General features: G+C 38.7%; 1 non-coding gene across 1 annotated transcript; it reads left to right on the top strand.

Moving 5' to 3' along the window:
* The first annotated feature begins 3,791 nt into the window (after positions 1 to 3,791).
* On the top strand, positions 3,792 to 5,714 carry LOC135267566 (small subunit ribosomal RNA). Its single transcript, XR_010335975.1, has one exon. It is a non-coding gene; the product is annotated as a small subunit ribosomal RNA (ribosomal RNA).
* Positions 5,715 to 7,500: the final 1,786 nt, after the last annotated feature.

The raw sequence follows: 7,500 nt of genomic DNA, 5'->3' as shown, positions 1-7,500 counted from the left end.
ATTTTTGTAAATTAATAATGCAACCCGCAATACACCAAATGTGTATTAATATTGCCTAACTTGTACGAAGTACAACGTTCATTTAAGTGCATTAAGTATGGTGCTCTGTGTGATGAAATACGACGTTCATGTGACCATAAAGTAACAAACGAAGTACGGCGCTCACAAATGCAGCACTCAAAATTATTGTTTCATTGCACGACGTTTGCTTTGTTTCTGACTGCCACGAAATGCAGCGTTCATTTGACTTTGTACATAGTACAGACGAAGTACGACGTTTGCGAAGTACGGCACTCAAAATCGTGATTTTCTTGTACGACGTTTATTTGCACGTGCTGTCGACTGCGACGAAGTTAAGCGTTCATTTGACTTTGTACATAGTACAGACGAAGTACGACGTTTTCGAAGTACGGCACCCAAAATCGTGATTTTCTTGTACGACGTTTATTTGCACGTGCTGCCGACTGCGACGGAGTACAGCGTTCAATTGACTTTGTACATAGTACAGACGAAGTACGACGTTTGCGAAGTACGGCACTCAAAATCATGATTTTCTTGTAAGACGTTTATTTGCAGTTGCTTCCGACTGCGACGAAGTACAGCGTTCAATTGACTTTGTACATAGTACAGACGAAGTACGACGTTTGCGAAGTACGGCACTCAAAATCATGATTTTCTTGTAAGACGTTTATTTGCAGTTGCTTCCGACTGCGACGAAGTACAGCGTTCAATTGACTTTGTACATAGTACAGACGAAGTACGACGTTTGCGAAGTACGGCACTCAAAATCATGATTTTCTTGTAAGACGTTTATTTGCAGTTGCTTCCGACTGCGACGAAGTACAGCCTTCAATTGACTTTGTACATAGTACAGACGAAGTACGACGTTTGCGAAGTACGGCACTCAAAATCATGATTTTCTTGTACGACGTTTATTTGCACTTGCTGTCGACTGCGACGAAGTTTAGCGTTCATTTGGCTTTGTACATAGTACAAACGAAGTACGACGTTTGCGAAGTACGGCACTCAAAATCATGATTTTCTTGTACGACGTTTATTTGCACTTGCTGTCGACTGCGACGAAGTTTAGCGTTCATTTGACTTTGTACATAGTACAGACGAAGTACGACGTTAGCGAAGTACGGCACTCAAAATCGTGATTTTCTTGTACGACGTTTATTTGCACGCGCTGTCGACTGCGACGAGGTTTAGCGTTCACTTGACTTTGTACATAGTATAGACGAAGTACGACGTTTGCGAAGTACGGCACTCAAAATCGTGATTTTCTTGTACGACGTTTATTCGCACGTGCTGCCGACTGCGACGAAATGCAGCGTTCATAGTACAAACGAAGTACGACGTTCACAAAGTGATGAAGTAAAACGTAAACAATAAATAATAATAATGCAACCCACAATACACTAATTGTGTATTAAAATTGCATAACCTACACGAAGTACGACGTTCAAGAACACTAAAGAATTTTATTTGTGTTGTATATAATGAAAAAACAGCAAATTTTTTTGCAAATTACGTATCTGTAAATAAATGTAAACATTTAGCAACTAATCAAAATTGTTTTTTTTGTCTAGATATTAAAGTAAAACATAAAAATACATTAAATTTATAAAATGCAACCCGCAGCACACTAGATGTGCATTAATATTGCATAACCTTCACGAAGTACGACGTCCAAAAATATTAATTTTTTTTTATATTGAGGTTAAAAGTGAGAAAACATAAATTAATAATAATGCAACCTGCAATACACTTAATATGTACTGATCTTGCATAACCTTCACGAAGTACTACGTTTAAATATAAATTAATATTATTGTGACCCGCAATACACTAAATTTGTATCAATATTGCATAACCTACACGAAGTACGACGTTCAAGAATATTAAAGAATTTTATTTGTGTTGTATATAATAAAAAAACAGCAAATTTTTTTGCAAATTACGTATCTGTAAATAAATGTAAACATTCAGCAACTAATCAAAAGTGTTTTTTTGCCTAGACATTAAAGTAAATCATAAGAATACATTAAATTTATAAAATGCAACCCGCAGCACAACAGATGTGCATCAATATTGCATAACTGTTACGAAGTACGACGTCCAAAAATATTAAATTTTTTTTTATATGAAGGTAAAAAGTGAGAAAACATAAATTAATAATAATGCAACCTGCAATACACTTAATGTGTACTGATGTTGCATAACCTTCACGAAGTACAACGTTCAAATATAAATTAATATTATTGCGACCCGCAATACACTAAATTTGTATCAATATTGCATAACTTACACGAAGTACGACGTTTGAAAATATTAAATGTTTTATTTGTAGTTTGCATATAATAAAAAAAAAAACAAATTTTTATGTAAATTACGTATCTATAAATAAACGTACACATTTAACAATTAAATAAACATAGTATTTTGGCCTAGATATTAAATTAAAACATAAAAATGCATAATATTTATTAAAATGCAACTTGCAATACACCAAATGTGTATTAATATTGCTTAACCTTTACGAAGTACGACGTTCACGAAGTACGTCGTTTACGAAGTGCGACGTTTACGAAGTACGTCGTTTACGAAGTGCGACGTTCACGAAGTACGTCGTTTACGAAGTGCGACGTTCGCGAAGTACGACGTCTACACATTAGGGCACTCAAAATTATTGTTACGTTGTACGACATTCAGACGTTCCAACTGCGACTAACTACAGCATTCATTTGACTTTGCACATACGACGAACGAAGTACGACGTTTACGAAGTACGGCGCTTAAAATAATTTTGTTTTTATTAATTAATTATTTTTTTTAAAACAAACGTTTTTATAATTAAATTTTATAATGGTTTAAATATAAAATATGACTTTTTAATATTATCAATATTTAAAATATTTTCTCCCTTTTGTGTGTATGCCTTATAGTTATAGAGCTGTGCGCTTCGGTAGACGTCGCCTGTGGAGCTATGTCAGTGGAGCGGTGCGCACATCCAATACCGAGCGGCTGCCTCGATCGGTGTCGCGCTGGTATACATATGGTAGTGGTGTGTGTCGATGCGTTGAGTGAGGCGATATGAACGGTGTAACGGTTTAGTCGAAGTTTATCATAAATGACGACGACAAAACGACCGATTATGTATACGTTCTGCATTTGCTTCCAATTTATCGACGTTTATCGCACATTTCCGCTATCGAATTCGAATAGGGCTTTGCTTGCGAGATTGCTTTATTTTGTGATTTTGTGGCTCGCCCAGTTCCCCACAGCGAGATTGCGGATGCGGCAAAACGTATTCTCTTACGTTGGCGGTCCTTATGCAATCAAACTTTGTTGGACTAACAAATGTTTGTGATTTAAACAAACAAAAATAATAAATGCGTCAACTCTCTAATATCCGAGCGAGAATATTTATATAATATTCGTAACGTTTATGGATTCGAAAGAATTTCATAAATTCACGTCGCATTCAATCTTGCGAAGAGTGAAGAGAATGTTTGAACTTTTAAATCGGCAAAGGTAAAAAATAATATTATAAATATTATTATTATGCCTTTATTGACCGATATATGTGTTGTGGTGTTTAACGACTACGACGACGATGATGACGATACATTTATCTCTATATCGTACGAAGAAAAGAAGAAACAGCGTGGCGTTACTTTCTTATATGTTAGATTGTTTCGCACAAACGCGCATATTCTTCATCTTTATAAACGATGATGATGAGTATTTTATTCTCTCGTCTGTCTCAAAAAACACAAAAACACAGTTCCCTGGTTGATCCTGCCAGTAGTCATATGCTTGTCTCAAAGATTAAGCCATGCATGTCTCAGTACAAGCCAAATTAAGGTGAAACCGCGAAAGGCTCATTAAATCAGTTATGGTTCCTTAGATCGTACCCACATTTACTTGGATAACTGTGGTAATTCTAGAGCTAATACATGCAAACAGAGCTCCGACCGGAGACGGAAGGAGCGCTTTTATTAGATCAAAACCAATCGGTGGCGGTTTCGCCGTCATCGTACAACTTGGTGAATCTGAATAACTTTACGCTGATCGCACGGTCTCGCACCGGCGACGCATCTTTCAAATGTCTGCCTTATCAACTGTCGATGGTAGGTTCTGCGCCTACCATGGTTGTAACGGGTAACGGGGAATCAGGGTTCGATTCCGGAGAGGGAGCCTGAGAAACGGCTACCACATCCAAGGAAGGCAGCAGGCGCGCAAATTACCCACTCCCGGCACGGGGAGGTAGTGACGAAAAATAACGATACGGGACTCATCCGAGGCCCCGTAATCGGAATGAGTACACTCTAAACCCTTTAACGAGGATCAATTGGAGGGCAAGTCTGGTGCCAGCAGCCGCGGTAATTCCAGCTCCAATAGCGTATATTAAAGTTGTTGCGGTTAAAAAGCTCGTAGTCGAATTTGTGTCCCGCGCCGCCGGTTCATCGTTCGCGGTGTTAACTGGCGTTTCGCGGGACGTCCTGCCGGTGGGCTTAGCTCGAGAGGGCGGCCCAACTCAATCCCGCCGCGGTGCTCTTCATTGAGTGTCGAGGTGGGCCGGCACGTTTACTTTGAACAAATTAGAGTGCTTAAAGCAGGCTAAAACTTCGCCTGAATACTGTGTGCATGGAATAATGGAATAGGACCTCGGTTCTATTTTGTTGGTTTTCGGAACCCCGAGGTAATGATTAATAGGAACGGATGGGGGCATTCGTATTGCGACGTTAGAGGTGAAATTCTTGGATCGTCGCAAGACGGACAGAAGCGAAAGCATTTGCCAAAAACGCTTTCATTGATCAAGAACGAAAGTTAGAGGTTCGAAGGCGATCAGATACCGCCCTAGTTCTAACCATAAACGATGCCAGCTAGCGATCCGCCGACGTTCCTCCGATGACTCGGCGGGCAGCTTCCGGGAAACCAAAGCTTTTGGGTTCCGGGGGAAGTATGGTTGCAAAGCTGAAACTTAAAGGAATTGACGGAAGGGCACCACCAGGAGTGGAGCCTGCGGCTTAATTTGACTCAACACGGGAAACCTCACCAGGCCCGGACACCGGAAGGATTGACAGATTGAGAGCTCTTTCTTGATTCGGTGGGTGGTGGTGCATGGCCGTTCTTAGTTGGTGGAGCGATTTGTCTGGTTAATTCCGATAACGAACGAGACTCTAGCCTGCTAAATAGGCGTATTTCGACATCCCAAATGCCGGCTGGAGCCGGGTTCGCCCGGTCTCTATGTGCGGTTTTTACTGTCGGCGTACAAACAATTCTTCTTAGAGGGACAGGCGGCTTCTAGCCGCACGAGATTGAGCAATAACAGGTCTGTGATGCCCTTAGATGTTCTGGGCCGCACGCGCGCTACACTGAAGGAATCAGCGTGTCCTCCCTGACCGAGCGGTCCGGGTAACCCGCTGAACCTCCTTCGTGCTAGGGATTGGGGCTTGCAATTGTTCCCCATGAACGAGGAATTCCCAGTAAGCGCGAGTCATAAGCTCGCGTTGATTACGTCCCTGCCCTTTGTACACACCGCCCGTCGCTACTACCGATTGAATGATTTAGTGAGGTCTTCGGACCGGTGCGCGGTGGCGTTTCGACGTTGCCGATGTTGCTGGGAAGATGACCAAACTTGATCATTTAGAGGAAGTAAAAGTCGTAACAAGGTTTCCGTAGGTGAACCTGCGGAAGGATCATTAACGTGTAAATGTTGTTGTTTAGTTGTCACACATACACACACATTTTGTCTGTGCTGATCAACAAAAAACACACATACATACACTATTCGTATGATGATCAATTCTCATACAAAATTCTTTATTATGCGTCGAACGGAAAAGCAACAACGGGTCGTCTTGCATTAAGCGGATCTGTTGTTACGTTTTTCGATTTATTTTATAAATCGATTGTAAACGTGCCGTAAACGACGTTTTCAAAGAATTTTTTCGAACATTAACACGAATCAATATTGTCGAAAGATGGTTATGTGCTAATGTTTTATTATTGCTTTCGCAGTGCCGGTCTTAGCGTATTTCCATCATCGTATTCGCTTCGAAAAAAAGTACTAATACACAGTGGTGGTGTATAATTAATGTGCAAGAGATGTTGTTGTTGTTGTAGTATTTGTATATGGTTGGAGTTATTTATAATAACAAACAAGAATGAATGAATGAATAATAATGGTGTCTGCCAATACGATCGTACTTTATGTACACGACTAAAACTTTATACATACAAACCATAATAATAAATAAACTCGAAACAACCAACAACAAAATTAATACGCTACTGTACATACAAATACACATTTATACATACCATCATTTTACTTAACCGATGGTGAGTGATGTTTGAAAAATAAACGCTTAGGCTTACGGTTTTGTAAGCCAGTCTTTGCGTATTTTCTTCATCGTATTCGCTTCGGAAAAAAGAAAATAAAGATGGTGTATAATTAATGTGTAAAAGAGATGTTGTAGTTGTAATTTAATTTGTAAATGGTTGGAGTTTATTAATAAATAAAAGGGGCTGTCTATTCGTCTGTACTTTATGTACAAGACTAAAACTTTATACATACAAACCATAATAATAAATAAACTCGAAACAACCAACAACAAAATTAATACGCTACTGTACATACAAATACACATTTATACATACCATCATTTTACTTAACCGATGGTGAGTGATGTTTGAAAAATAAACGCTTAGGCTTACGGTTTTGTAAGCCAGTCTTTGCGTATTTTCTTCATCGTATTCGCTTCGGAAAAAAGAAAATAAAGATGGTGTATAATTAATGTGTAAAAGAGATGTTGTAGTTGTAATTTAATTTGTAAATGGTTGGAGTTTATTAATAAATAAAAGGGGCTGTCTATTCGTCTGTACTTTATGTACAAGACTACAAAAACGTTTTATAACAATAAAAAGCTCGAAACAACCAATAACAAAATATACTACTACTATACTACTATACATACAAACGCACATTTATAAATACATAAAATCAATTTACTTTATCGATAGTGAGTGATGTTTGGAAAAAAACGCTTAGGCTTACGGTTTTCGGGTACCTGGGTTCCGCATGCGTCGAAGTAATAATTTACTTTAACGACGCGACGAACCGTAGGAATCTAAATAAAAAAGTTTATTAACTTTTTTAGATTCTGTGGGTTTTAAATGATATACGCCCGACTGACGAAGGAACGTTTTGCACTGCCTGTGCTTTTCTTTTGATTCGTTTTTATGTCGACGGACGTTCTTAGAATGCCCACCAAACGACGTATCACACAAAACACCCTACAATTGTATTGTTTGGTAAATATTGTTGTGATTAAGTTTGTAGCTGTGGCGTTTGTTTGAAGAAAACGTCTGGTTTTTCGACATATTTTCTATTTAATAAATATACATAATGCTTATCGCAAAAGGAGCAGAGTTTTATAGACAAAGTTGATAGAGAAAAAAAACCTAATAGATATATATACGTATTTA

This window comes from Tribolium castaneum, unplaced genomic scaffold, assembly GCF_031307605.1.
Source record: "Tribolium castaneum strain GA2 unplaced genomic scaffold, icTriCast1.1 ptg000052l, whole genome shotgun sequence".
Lineage (NCBI taxonomy): Eukaryota > Metazoa > Arthropoda > Insecta > Coleoptera > Tenebrionidae > Tribolium > Tribolium castaneum.
Note: the sequence above shows the minus strand (reverse complement) of the source record. Positions and strands in the feature narration are given on the sequence as shown.